Source organism: Anolis sagrei, chromosome 2 (assembly GCF_037176765.1).
Source record: "Anolis sagrei isolate rAnoSag1 chromosome 2, rAnoSag1.mat, whole genome shotgun sequence".
NCBI lineage: Eukaryota > Metazoa > Chordata > Lepidosauria > Squamata > Dactyloidae > Anolis > Anolis sagrei.
The window spans coordinates 201,216,507-201,231,547 of NC_090022.1; positions in this window are offsets into that span (position 1 = coordinate 201,216,507).

Below are 15,041 nucleotides of genomic sequence, written 5' to 3' on the forward strand. Positions count from 1 at the left end.
CCATTTAGCCACCTGTGTGTCTGTGGCTCAGTTTGTTTACAGCTCTCATCAGTTGTTTTGGGATTTTTAAATGTGCATATATCCTGGAGCACTCAATGACAATGTATAGTCACAAATTTTCTTGACTACAGGGATGTACAGTGATGTGAATATATCTATTTTTCAGCTGAAAATAAATTTTAAGCACACCTTTCTAACACGTGTTTTTCAGCCGTTAATGTGATCCAGTGCACATTTTCAGCAATAGTCATCTAGTCACCTCCACACTCCTTTTATTCCAGTTTCTTACGCATTTTAGGGCCTGTGTAGAAAGGCCCTGAGGGACAACTGATGTTACTTGCTCCACCCTTTGAATCTTTCTGGGCCTTTTCCACACATTTCTCAGGACCTGTCTGAAGATTTTCTACCACACTCTCAAAAACTCTCCAGGATTTTTCTTCACTATTATCTTGAGTGTTCCCACGCCAATCTTAGAATCTCCTTAGAATTTCAGCACTGCTGTTAGGATAGCTATGTGGCCTCTCTACATCACTGTCATCCCTGGAACATACATGTTGGGATATTTCTGGTGCTTTTTCAGATTGCTCTATAGATCTCACTGATGCTTTTCTCTTTATCATTTAGAGTTTTTTTCTAAATGACTCTCAGAATCTCTCCTGGGCATTTTCTGCATCCCTTTAGGACCTTTCCCCACTCAGCTTAAGACTCCCTGTGCTTTCTTCCCTGCTCTCAGATTCCTTTGGATTTCCACACTGTTTGCATGTTCTTTTTGGAGCTTTCCTCTATCACCCTCACAATATCTTTTGGGCTTTTCTTTACTGCTACTAGGATGTATCTGGAGAATGTACATACACACACACACACACACTTACACTCCCATCAGAATTTCTTGGTGCTTTGCTGTACTTTCCCACAACTGTTCCACAATGCCCTTAGAATCTTTCGGGAGATTTTCAGCAACTCTCTGGGTCCTTTCTGCACTGTTCTCCAGATCTCATTGGGATTTCTGCATCACTTTTAAGAGGTTGTTGAACTTTTCTACAAGGCTTTTGTGATTTCTCTGGGACTTTGTATTCTCATTCTTGCAGTCTATGTGTAGAATTTCTCAAAGGTTCTCCGGATCTGGGGAGAAGGTGGCTTGCAGCTGGGAACTAAATATAAACACAAAATTTCATTTACAGTTTATATACATGTTATACACATGTCCTCAGGTTAATTTCTTTCCATTTCTGTATAAAATTGCAAGAGCAATGTGTATAGTGAACCATCAGAAAGCACAGGTGTCAGTATCTTAGTTAACCATGCGCAATTTTAGATTTTGAAGGTTTTTGGATTTCAGAATTCAGGATAAGGCACGAATAACTTGTGTTCTCAGTCATACGTTAACACATCATATTGGGACATTTGTCAAGTCTTATTCTGCAGGAGGCAGTCACTGTAGAATTGTGAGGTTGTAGTTTAGAGAGAGGTCTTTAAACTGCTCATCCAGGTCTCCCTAAACCACAAACCCCAGAAGTCTGCAAGTAGTAGTCAGCACATTTAAAGTGGATTAAAGTGGATAAATGCTTGAGTGGATGAGGCCCTAAATAGCTGCAAAATAAAAGCTAGCTATCCCTCATACTCCATCTCCCATGCCCAAAAACACTATCCCCCAAACTACCTGGAGTTCATCGGCACCTAAGTGGAACTATTTTCCTTTTCTTTGTTGTAATGCCCCCTTCAGTCCATTTCTCTTTCTCTCTAGGCAGTGTAATGAGTTCTTTTCTGAGTTCTCATGAGATTCTAACATGGGATATATTTTCCTCCAGGTTCCATCTAACCTCTCACTTATGTCCATTTTCTTTTGTCCTTTGACCAGTGTTCCCTCAAAACACTGACTGGTGGGGATAGGGACAAGGCAGCTAATGAAAGGCATAGGGGGCAAAGCAAGTAATTAATAATAGTAATAATAATAATAGTAATAATAATAATAATACACTTTATTCATATTCTCCCCTTCTCCTCTCCGAGTCTCGGTGGATTACAGCATTTACATACATAGACAAACATTCAATGCCTTTACAATCATATACAATAAGACACCCAAACACAAACAAAGGCAGAGGCTTCTCCTTTCGTTTCTGGCTTATGGAGGGGGTGCTCATCTCTGGCTCTGGGGAGGTGCTTTCCTCCATTTTTCAAGCTGGGGTGCTTTTGTTGTCATCTCCTGATTGTGTGGCTGGAGAGATTGCTTGGAGCATCTCTTTGCTTTTTCCCGCTGAAGCGGTATCTATTTATCTATTCACATTTGCATGTTTCTGAACTGCTAGATTGGTAGGCTCTCGAGCTGACAGACAGGAGCTTGCCCCATCTCACAGATCGAACTGCCAACCTTCAGGTGATCAGCTCAGCCAACCATCAGGTCAGCTGTTCAACAGCACAAGAGTTTAACCCATAGCGCCACTGTAGCTAGTAATGAAGTAGTAATGAGGATGTTATATCCTTCTGTCTGTCTTTGTCTCTTTCCTGACTTCCTTGCTTTCTTTTTTTTTATAATAGTTTTTATTAAGGTTTTAAGAATTACATCAAAAGAGGGAGAATATTAAAAAAAGATGATAGAAAAGGAGGAAAAAAGTAAGAAATACATCCCCTTACCCCCAAGTCCATCAAAAAAAAATACAAAAATATAAAAGCCACAAAAAACAAAACAAAAAAAACAAAACAAAAACAAAAGCAAAAAAAACAAGAGAAAAAAGAGAAAAATATATATAAAATAAAAATTGACTTCCATCTCTCCATCAGGTGTTGTATCCTCAATGATATTTCCATTATATCCACTTCATAGAGTTCCTCTTATTTATTTATTTCCTTTTCGTAATTTTCATATAGAGTCCAATCTGTCCTCTTTATCGGGTTCCCGGTATTCTTTTTCAAGAAAAAAGTTAATTCGTCCATTTCTCTTATTTCTCTTAATTTCTCTAACCACTCTTCAGTGGTAGGGATATCTTCCTGTTTCCAAAACTTCGCCAATAATATTCTCGCCGCTGTTGTAGCATAAGTAAATAGTCTATCTTCGTTCTCATCTAATTGTAATTCCAAATCTGTAAATCCCAATAGATAATATTCTGGTTTCTTCTTAAAAACTCTCCTCAAAATTTTTTGTAGCTCTTCATGTACGTTCGTCCAATACTTCTCTATTTCTTTACACGTCCACCACATATGATAAAAAGTACCTGTTTGATGGCAACCCTTCCAACATTTATCAGAAGTATTCTTGTTCATTAAAGATAGTTTCTTAGGAGTGGTGTACCATCTGTGAAACATTTTTATCCAGTTTTCTTTTAAATCTGTTGCATATACATATTTCAATTTTTTGTTCCACATCTGCTCCCACTCTCTAAATTGGATAGGTCTTCTTATATTTTCGGCCCATTTTATCATACATGTTTTCACTTGCTCGAACTCTGTTAGCCAGGTTAATAATGTATTATAAATAACTGAAATTACTTTCTTATTCGTCTTTAATATTTTGTCCCAAATTGACTCTTCCCAGGCAAAGTCTATCTTATTGTCTTGCTTGATATATTCTTTCATTTGCAAGTAGTGTAACCACGTCAAATTACCATTTATTTATTTCATTTGCTGAAAGGATTTAATTTCCATAGTATTCCTCACTAGTATATCTCTATATGTTGGCCACGCTCTCCAACCTAGTAATCTTCTTTGATGCGCCTCCATCGGTGAAACCCATAGAGGCGTTTTAGTATAAAAATGATTCTTGTATTTCATCCAGACTCTTAATAATGATGCTCTTACAAAATGGTTTCCAATTTTTCCCCCTTTTTTTCTCGATCATACCACGGGTAGGCATGCCAGCCTACACGTAGATCATGTCCTTCTGACTTCCTTGCTTTCTTATGAGTCCTTCCTTCCTTCATATTCCTAGACTAAAAGTCACTTTCTTTTTTATCAAGCAGTTATGTATTATTTCTAGGAAATAATGAAAGAAGAATCAGGGCAAAAAAAGTAGGGAACCTTGTGAGATTATTAGTGGAGGGTGAAGGTGCATTTTGTATACAGGACCTTGAAGGCATGGAAACTCCATCAGTGTCTAGAAATGATGATGCCCACTTTAGCAGGGTGCACATCTCTTTCTTCATAAAGATATCTACCCAGCTTCCCCCCATTGTTTCTCATGCAACATGGGAAACATCCCGTGTAACAGTGGCTGCCTCCGGTGATGCTTGGATTTCAGTTGAGGCGTAGAGCCCCGCCAGAGGTTGATCTACGTTGTGTGATGGGAGCTGGTGGACTCTGTGCCTCAACTGAAGTCCAAGCATCCTAGGATGGGCAATTTTGTCAGTCTGATGAGATTCCTGGTATGCCTCCAGAGCACTGCTGTGCATCTTGACTGTGGTGGCTGTCAAGTTATGAATACTGTGGATTCTGGAAGCAGTTTGAGATCGCCTTCCATGGTTAATGTAATAATATTTCAAGCCTCAAACCTGTTCCAGTCTTGTAAAACTAATCATCTGCATTGCAAAACTGGTTTCTTCCAAGTGTAAATGTGCTCTAGAAGTCTCCATAGATTTTTAAATATTGTTTTAATTTAATTTACTATATTTTTCAAATTCATGCTCTTTAGTTTACAGTTGGATCTTCTACAATGGTGTCTTATATCATTGCACTGGTGAAATTTTGTATGATCCAGTCCTCTTACCACTCACTTACCCTATAGTTACTTCTGCATTATTTTTCTATACAGTAACTTTGTTACTTTTGCCAAAGCAGCTGCATAATTAAAGAACAGTGCACTCCAATTGCAGTGACCAAGGAAGTAAATTGTGATAGCATACGTGGGACTTGCAGCACGATATTTCAAAAGCAAGATGCCACCCTGTGCCTCATATATTTGTTTTCTGTTATATATTTACTCCTTATGAATCTGTTGAAAACATTTTCCTTCCAGCTTTCCCATCAAATAAATAAAGCTTGGAACATTTATTTTTAGAAGGAATTAGTTGTAGTTCCATGGCTCAAAACATGGTTATCACTAGAGTTTCAGTGTCTTAGAAGTGTTGCTTTGGTTTTCAGCTTCTGAAAGCAATTAAAAGTTAAAGTAGGTTTAGGTTACTTTTTTAAAGATCAAGTTCCTGAATCAAATTGCTGCCGTGAATATATCCCAAATTTGTAAAACTATTTCTAAAAGTCATACACACAGACCAATATTTCTGTTAAAACAAACAATTTTGACTGCTCTGCACTATGGATCATGTATCAATCTACCTCATGTTATTCCTTTAATATAATTCATTTTTGGAGTGCTTCTGTGATAAAGCTATAAAACCTGCTGATTATTGCTTTTCTGCTTTTTAATTGAAGTTCCCAATAGTATGCAATAAGAATAGATGGATGAGTCCATTTCCTGTTCATATTATTTTGGTATATTTGAATGCATATGTCTGCCCATCCCTTTTCAATTTTAATCTATACTGTTTAAACAAATGTATGCTCAGTTGTATTACACTAATGAGAATAAGAGATCCAGCATGGTGTAGTAGTTTGATGGTCATCATAAGATGAATCACTTGGAGGCACAGAACAATAATGAGGATGGTGTCTGTTTACAAAAATTTGCACAATGAGAATTTACTCATTATCTCAAAAAACAGCGTTTCTTAGTAGATCTTTGTAGATATAATCTTTTGAAGTCTAGTTTAAATGCAGTCACAGCTGTTATCTTCCAGTCATTGATGCAGAGAATGCAACTTGGTTTGAACATTAAACGTGATATCCAAAGTGGCAAATCCTATCCCAAATGCTATGGAATCACGAGAGTTGTAGTTTTACAATATGTTTAGCCTTCTCTGACCAAGAGTGCTGGTGGTTCACCAAATTACAACTCCCATGAAGCCATGACATTAAGTCCTGGGAGTTAAAGGAGTGTCAAATTGCTTTTAAATCTACAGTGTAGATGTATCTCTAGGTTTGTATCCCAGTGCAGTGATGGAAACCCACTGGGTCACTCTGGGTAAGTCACACTCTCTGTGATAGGTTTTCCATAGGGTCTCCATAAATCATAAATAAACTGAAATCACATATCAAGAACAACCGTGGCAGCAGCATTCACCAGATAGGGGGAGAGATGCTTCAAGGATTTTCTGCCTCATTTGCCAAATGCTTTTCTTTAGATGGTATGCACTTTTATGGAATGAGATGCACCATTTGTTCCTATGCCCTGGCAGAAAAGTGTCTTGAGCCACTGTAGGTGCTTTTAAGTCAGCTAGTTCCACTTTGAGGAGAAAAAAAATGATCTCATGTCTGAGAAATGGTTTTGAACTTGGGTCCTCATTTTGATTCTTGGTTATTCTGCCTTAGGATGTATAAACTGTTACAAAACCTGTTCAAGTACTATTCAAACTCTCCCTGAAATTACAGTTAGCCTTTTACCTACATGGGTTTCACGCCACAGATTTTGAGTGTTTTGAACATTCATATGGCAGCTCCATCTTCAGGAGGTTAGTGAGAATTACCTCCTCCTCCCCCTTGCAAGTGTGTGTGAGGGGAGGACTATTTGCTGGCCAGATCTTGTTGGGGTGTGACAGGCTTACTTAAGCCTGAGCATGCCTGTAGCTTTGCAAAGCTGCCAAAGACTTGAAGAACAGTGGGTAGGATTCCCCCCTTTTTTTCCAAGGAAAAGTTTTTTTTGCCTACCCTACTGTTAATGAGTTGGGTAATTGGCTTGGGTGTGGTGATAAATAGGTACTTCTGGGCAAAATCTGGCTAGGGATTAGCACCAAAGGTGTCCTGTTTGGCGAAGGGCACAAATGGAAAGCCCTCCCCTGTGCTTTGGGCACAGTGGTGGGGTGAATGAGATTAACCTTGGAGCAGTGTTTGACATTCTGTCTCCATTGGAAGCCCCACTGCTTGAGGTTGGAATACTGAGAGCAGTTTTCCTAATGAGTCACCCAGGGACCAACTCAAGTAAAGTTGGATTGCATACAGGGATCTCTGATGGTTTATTTATTTATTTATTTATTTACAGTTCTTATATTCCACCCTTCTCACCTCTCAGGGGACTCAGGGCGGATTACAGTAAACACATATATGGCAAACATTCAATGCCAGTTTTGACAAACAACATTTAACAGACAAAGGCTATTTAACTTTTTTTTTTCTGGCCGCCAGGGGAGCTGCTGCTTTTCATCATCCATCAACGACACCGATGAAGTTCTTCCGCATTCCACATTCCCCGGAGTCTTCTTTCTTTATGGCCTCATAAATTAGTTAAATTTAGCCTCCCACACAAGGTGGTACCTTATTTTCCTACTTGACAGATGCAACTGTCTTTCGGGTTGCAAAGGTCGACAACGGGCTACACAATGGCTGGACACCCACTCCAGCCCGGGCTGGCTTCGAACTCATGACCTTTTGGTCAGAGTGATCTTAATGCAGCTGACACTCAGCCAGCTGCGCCACAATCCCGGTTTTGCCTTTGATAGCTGAGGCGCAGGGCAGCTGAGGCGCAGCCAGGGCTAGAAGGAAAGTCATGGTTACTCCTACATCCTTCTTTGAAAACCCTTTGGGACAGAAGCAGACCTAGCCTTCCTGAGAATCCAGCCAGATCTGTGGCTGCTGAGACTTACACCTGCTCAGATCTGGGGATGATGGGAATTGTGGCCAACCAGAACTAGGACTGATGGGAGTTCCAGCCAAATGCATCTGGAGCTAATGAAAGTTGCAACCTGATCAGGTTTTGGGTTAATAGTAATTCCAACTTATCACTTATACTATTTTATAAAAGGTCTCATTGTACAAGTATACATTTACTAATGGGACCATTTATAAAATCATAAAGCTAACAGTTTCTATAAACAGCCTTAGAAAACATCTTCATGAGCAATGTCAGGTACATAAACTAGAATGCTATAAAAACCTATAAAATATGAAGCAGGATTAAGACACTTTTAAAAAAAATACTCATGACTATGAAGCAATGTAATATTTCTCCCTGTTAGTTATGAACATTTTCTTATTCAAAGACTTAATCAGCACTGTGAATGACAAATTTATCTTGCTCTTGCACACCCTACTCTGCATTAGGTCAAGCAATATGGTTTGTAAGAGTAAATAAAGAGTAAGGTATTTTCAACTTATCCTTTAAAAAATGATCCCAACATGATTTCTCAATCTGTTGAAATGGAAATTACTAGTTGCTTCCACAATCATGCTCCAGGAATTGAGCTAGGAAGAAAATTAATTTAGCACTAATATATTTTATGATGTTGCTGACAGAGTCATCCTGTAATATCTTACCACTTTTGGTCACAGGCTGCATTATTTCTCAGCAAAGCTGTACAGAAAGAAGAAATGAAAAATGTCATCAAAATTTATATACACTGGGGACATGTGACACCTTCTGTATTATTTAATACAGATATTTCTTCCTTGTTAGAGAGTAGTAGGTCATCTTTGAGGAGCATAGCCACAAATTTAGTTATGCTATTTAAAAATACACAAACACATACCAATAATTTTTAGTTACCCATACAGATGATGTAGTTACTCTGTATACAAGACTGTAGCCAAAATGGAGGCCCAGAATACAAAAAATGAAACAAATGAAAATGAAACAGAAAAGGTTCTAACATTTAGTAGTGTACCAAATTAATACGTTGATGCTCACATTATCCTTTTTTTCCGCTTCAAAATGCATACAAAGAACCTCTCTATCCATCTGAATTTCTCAGTGACAGTCTCTTTAAACATTGCTAATGATAGAAAACCAATCAATGAGAAATACTTCTGTGGATGAAAAGAGGAAGAAACATCCCATCATGAAACTTCAGCATTCCTCACCTTGTCAGGGCACACTCCCCCATTTGAGCAGCATGTTTGTGCTATTTGTAACATATGGCATTTGGAAGTTTAACACCAGGCCTGTAAAATTGATGCCACTGGCTAGTTTTGCTGCTCTTCCATTAAGAGATTAATGGATGTGTGTGTTTTAAATAATGACATAAAAATTGAAGGCCAGGGAAGACTAGCCAGAGTACTGTGATGTTGGCAGCCTCTTTAATGCCTGCCCTCTCTGCACATGATACCTGATGCAAAACAGATGGCATATTCCTGGAAATGGATGAGGAATGACACACAAAGCAGATGTATACTTCTGCAAGGCAGGTGCTTGATTTACTATAACATCCACAAAACGAGACAGCATGAGAATCACTACCAGAGTGGCAGGGCAATTACACTCTTTCTTTCCTTCAAATGGCCTTCTCTGATAGGTTCATGCTCTTTTTCATTCACAGACTCCAATGAGTATTGGATGGCCCAGTGTCCACAAAATAAATACTGCATTTCTTTGATTCTAAGACATACTTTTTCTCCATATAAATACTTGATAGTTTGGAGTTATTTTCCCATTCACAGACTCCAATTGTTATCAGCAGAGCCCAGTAAAATAAATACTGTATTACTTTGATTCTAAGACACATATTTCCATATAAACAGCTCTAAATATATGGTGCACCTTATGGCCTTATCACATTAAGATCCTGAAGATCCTGAAGCTTAATGTGCAGGGGGATTCATGGGGCAGTGTGGTAAATCAATAGGGCATGGGAAGAAACTGATGCATTCCTCTCCTAATGGCAGCCTTTTTGGCTTTGTTTTGCTTACTTGTGCTAAAATGACTAATGATATTTTTGCACTGCCCTAATATATATCTTAAGGTAGTGCAATATTATCATTTCCACAATATGAAAAAGGGCAGATGTTAGGCTTTTGTGTAGGAATATTCTGAAAAGACAGGATTCAAGAATGAACAAGACAAGAAATTAATCATGAATAGGCAAAAGCTGAATAAAAAAATAATGACACCAAAGTGATGGCTCCTTTAAATAAGAGAAATGGGTAACACATTTGCATTTTTGACTTTTGTGACTTCCAGTGTGATGTCATGGCCAACTTCCTTGAGTCATGCCCATGTGAATAGCAAACTGGTTTAAATTAGGATATCTTTATGGGAATTTCTAGGTCCTCTGATGCAATGCTTAGCTTCTAGATGAAATTAATTAAAGGATCATGCTAGACCTAAAAATTCCTAAAGACAAATTCTTGTGCTTAAAACTGTTAGCAATTTCTTTATTTGTGGTGTTTCTGTTTTCATGAAGGTCTTGTGCCCTGTGAACGTGGAAAACTTACTTTAAGCCAGCAATTCTGTATCTCCCCACAAACACTTTCAAACATTTCTTCCATCAGAAAAATGTCTTCCCAATGAAGTGGTGCCTGCAGTCTCACCAAAAATATAGATACCATGCTGAGACCCAATTTTTGAGCAGGCATTCAGTATTTTATTTTTAATTTCATGCTGACTTTCAATGTTTAAATGCTATTGTTGGCTCTTACAAACATAATAGCTTTGATATTTTGATGTCATTTCAGCTTATTGATTTGCTTGTGTAAAAATCATAATTTGTTGGACTGTTTTTGTGGATTTATATTTATAAACTACACTAAGGACATTTGTTTTTTGCATGGGACTTGAAGGAAACAAAAAAGAAATACTGAGGTGTAGGAAGAAAAATAATGCAGTTTGACACAACTTTAACTATCAGGGCATAAAATGATGATACTGCCCAAATTTTTGTACTTATTTCAATGCCTTCCATGTAGCATTCCTCCCAAAATAATAAAGAAATGGGATAACTCAATTAAAACATGGGTAGTAGGCTCTAGTAAAACCAGAATTGCAAATTCAATTTTTTATACTCCACAAGAAAATGGAGGTTGGGGAGCACCTTGCCTCCAGAACTATTACGAAGCTTGTCAATTGGTTAGGTTACTTGAATTAGATATCGGTGAGCCCAAAAGATGGGTTAGGTTAGAGAAATTAACAAACGGGTGGGAATATGGATCTTGCATTATGGGGAAAATTGGGGGGAAAGAACTAAAAAACATAAAAGGAGGCCCCTTGTCATTAACAATGACTTGTTGGGGAAAATGGCAAAATAAACTCCCAGTAAATAAAATAGACAAGCTCCCAATAGGTTCCTTAGACAACAGAAAACCCCAGCTATATCGCAACATGCTAAAGAAACTGGAACAAAACGGAATAACAAAGATTGAGGACTTACTAAAACCAGACGGGACTGTAATTCAATGGGAGGAAATAAAAGATAAATGCGGGCATGGAAATTGGTTACAATGGGGAGGGCTGTCTAAAAAGCTAATAGAATTGAAGAATAAGGAAACCTCAGAAACAAATCTCGACAAAATAATAAAATGGAAAGTAGAGAGGGAGAAAGGAATCATGGGATTTATATATAACACAATCACCGAAATACAATACAACACAAAATCTACCCTAATAGAAGTCTGGAAGGAGGAATTAAGTTGCAGTGAGAGAGAAATAGACAATTGGATTAATTCAATCAATAAAATAAAACACCTAAAGATTAAAGAAATGCAACGAAAAATATTGACAAAATGGTACAGAACTCCTGTGCAACTGGCGCATATCACAAAAACGTGCCCAAAATTATGTTGGCACAACTGTGGTAAAATAGGAACATATGCCCACATGTGGTGGGAATGTGAAAAAATCCAAAAGTTCCAAGAAATAATCAGGAAAGAAATGGAGGAGCTATTAGGGATCAAGATAGAATGGAATAAGGCCCAATTTTTCACTGAGAAATTCGAAAATAAAGAGGAATATAAGGAAAGTGAGGAAATAATAAAACATATGATAGAGGGAATTAAAGCCTCAGTGGCTCTGGGCTGGAAAGACCACAAGAAATGGGATACAAAAACCTGGTACAAATATTTAGCAGATTACCTTCTTCAAGATTATATTAGCGAAAGGAAAAGTTACTATATGACGGGTCAAAGCAAAAAGACATGGAAAGCAAAATGGAAGGGTCTCATATATAGAATAAAGGGGAAAGATAAATATACGGTGTTGAACAAAACTATTCTCATGATTGAACAATTGTAATAAACACAGCTAAAGTTTCTATTTGTTCCCGGGAGGGGGGGGGTGTGTGTGCTGGTGGCGGGATTGGGGAAAAAACTGGTATTTTGAATGTTATTTTCAAAGATGGAATGTTTCTATGTATTATACAATAGTAATTTTGAATGTTATTTTCAAAGATGGAATGTTTCTATGTATTATACAATAGTAATAATAAAATTAAAAAACTGAAAAAAAAAAAACTATCAGGGCACCATGCTATGGAATCTTAAGATTTATAATTTGGTGATGCACCAGCACTCTTTGCAGAGAAAGCTAAAGATGCAATAAAAACAGGATGGCCAGGTATTCCTGCGCTACTTCTTTACCTGTTTGAGTTGCATATCCTCCATATTACTTAGGTTGGACACTGATCTCCTTTTGAGAGAAGACTGAGGCAAAGAAGGTGTTGAACAGAGTAGATAAATTCCTGCTGCCCATGGATGGAATGCAGAGGAAAAGTAGCTGCACTCTAGAACAGTGGTTCTCAACCTTAGGGTTTGGTCTACAAGTCCCAGAAATCCCAGCCAGTTTACCAGCTGTTAGGATTTCTGGGAGTTGAAGGCCAAAACATCTGGGGACTCACAAGTTGAGAACCACTGCCCTTGAATTAATGCAGTTTGCAGCACTTCAATGGCACAATGCTATGGAATTATGGGAACCATAGTTCTTTGGGCTCCTGGAGCCCAAAGGAGCAGAAGGGTGCCAACTCCCTCACCCCCAGCCCCTAATTTGCACCAAAAAAAACTCATTAAAGGGGCTTGCCGGCAGCACTTTTTGTGCATCGGGAGTACTGTGTAGATGGGCTTGCAATGCCAGCAGACCCCTCCAGTAAGTTTTTTTTTTGGGGGGGGGATGTGGGAGGGGTGGATGCAATCTAGTCTCAGGGGAAAGTCTGGGGTTTGGGTAGGGGGTAGGGACAGAAACCCACTTCCTCCCAGGTTTCTGCCCTGTTTGGAAGGGCCCAGTTATGAATAGGTTGTCTGGATGGTTAGGGAGCAAAATGAAGATCTTAAGAATTCACTCAAGCAGACATTTCAGTTCTGAAAAAATGTTTAGAAAAAGAAGGATGTGTGGTGATCTGATCTTAATGGAAAGAAGGAGTTTTGTTTTTCTTTCAACTTTTGTACAATTTTCAGAAACTTCACAATTCTCAAAGACTATTCACAGTCTGAAACTGTACTGTGCAAAATTCACATATGGATTGTTTCTGGAAGACTGAACTTTGACTACCCTTGCTGTGTTCCTGTCTCCAGAACAGAAATATTGTATTTCCATTTAAATCTATTTTTTACTTCTTAATAAGAGGATCTATCTATAATATAAATGTAAACTTGAAGAATGAGTTTGCCCTAGGTGTTCAAAGTGTGATCCAGCTTCAATTCTCATTGTATATAGCTGCATAAACAAACCCAGAGTGTGAAAAATATGATTGTAATGACTTATTGATTAGCAATATGACTTGCCATTTCTCTCCTGCAAGCTTTGGCTTGCAAATGTGCAGGGTTGCTGAATTTCACCCTGCAGATGCAAAATCCTTGATGCAAAAAGGGGATGGCAGAGAAAGTTTTCTGGAAATGGCTCCACTGGCCACCTGATACCCATGATACACAAAATGAGGACATTATTCATACGGGTGACTTTATGAATAATCTTTATTGGGTTCTGATGGTGGCCGAAAGTTTCATGAGCCACAAGTGTGGATTTCAAAATGAGATTGTCTCTATCTGATTAAATCCATGCTGATTTATGTGGGGGCCCAATCCTAGAAATTGCAGAAGACCTATCTGTTGGGAAGTTATTTGATTGATCCCCTCTTTAATTTATTTCAAAAAGGAGACCTGATTTATTCACTTCGAGTATATTCCAAATACCTTGAAATGTCTTTGGTTTTGCCTCTGACTTGAGAGCATGTAGATTCATTTTTCATACTGATGATTTCTCAATCCTTACTATGCCCTAGAACAAATAAAGAAGCAAGCAAATGAAAATTAGGAAATCGTTCCTCACATAGCAAACAACTCATGGCATAATTGCGTAATATAAAGTAAGGGTGTGATTCTGTAATATATGGAGGTAGAGGTCATACAGGATCTAGTTCAAGGCCATCAGCATAGTAATAGCTTCACCAGTACCATTAACAACACCCAACTGAATTGACAAGCACCAGCAGTAATTAAATTAACAATTGTTTGCAGTATGATTTTGAGCAATAGAAAATAGCATTCCGTGGGTGAAACATTCATCTGCCATATCTGGAAGGACTTTTTATAGATTTGTTGTCCATAGTTTTCTTCTGTTTAGATAGGGGCAAAGCTAGAATGGTTAGATACAATTGGGTGCATTTTATGGCTTATGGACTATCCTACCAGAGTAAAAAAATGGCAAAAAATATTTCAGCTATTTCTTTTAGCTGAAATGTTCCAAAATAAAGTGTGTGTAAGTGTGCAGGACCTTTCTTGAGATATGACTTTTGGTTACTTCTGTTTTTTCAAAGCCATCTCTTCAGCCTAAATGGCTAGGAGTCCCCAAAGTTCTATCCCATTTGTATTTTTCTTTGTTTTTCCACACTACTCCTGGGTCTGACTGAGAAGAGTAAATACATCTAATTACAAGAGTTGGAAATTATTCATTAAGGTATATATTCCTTTGCTCTAGTTACTTTTCTATAAAGTAGGTTTCCAAGAGTCTTCCTCCAAATTCTACTACTCAGAGTAGCTCTGTATCATCTCCCGCTACAGCTGGAAAATGAATGGCATTGAAGAAAAACAGCATTGCAGGGGAGCCTTGAGAAACAACACTGCTGGTGCTGGAAACTTGTAATTAGACCCCAGCATGTTCTGAATTAGTGATGGACCCCATTAATTTGGCTGTTCAGCACCAGGAAAGCTAGTTACTCACTGACCTGAAAGAAAAGAAGCACTTTACCTCCAGCATCTCTCATTATTTATGGAAAAAATGGGTCAGGTACTCTGTCTGTTCTGTACATTGAGTGCCTTGAAAGTGGGAGCATGAAAACTTTTGTTGTTGCTGACTTGTTTTCTGG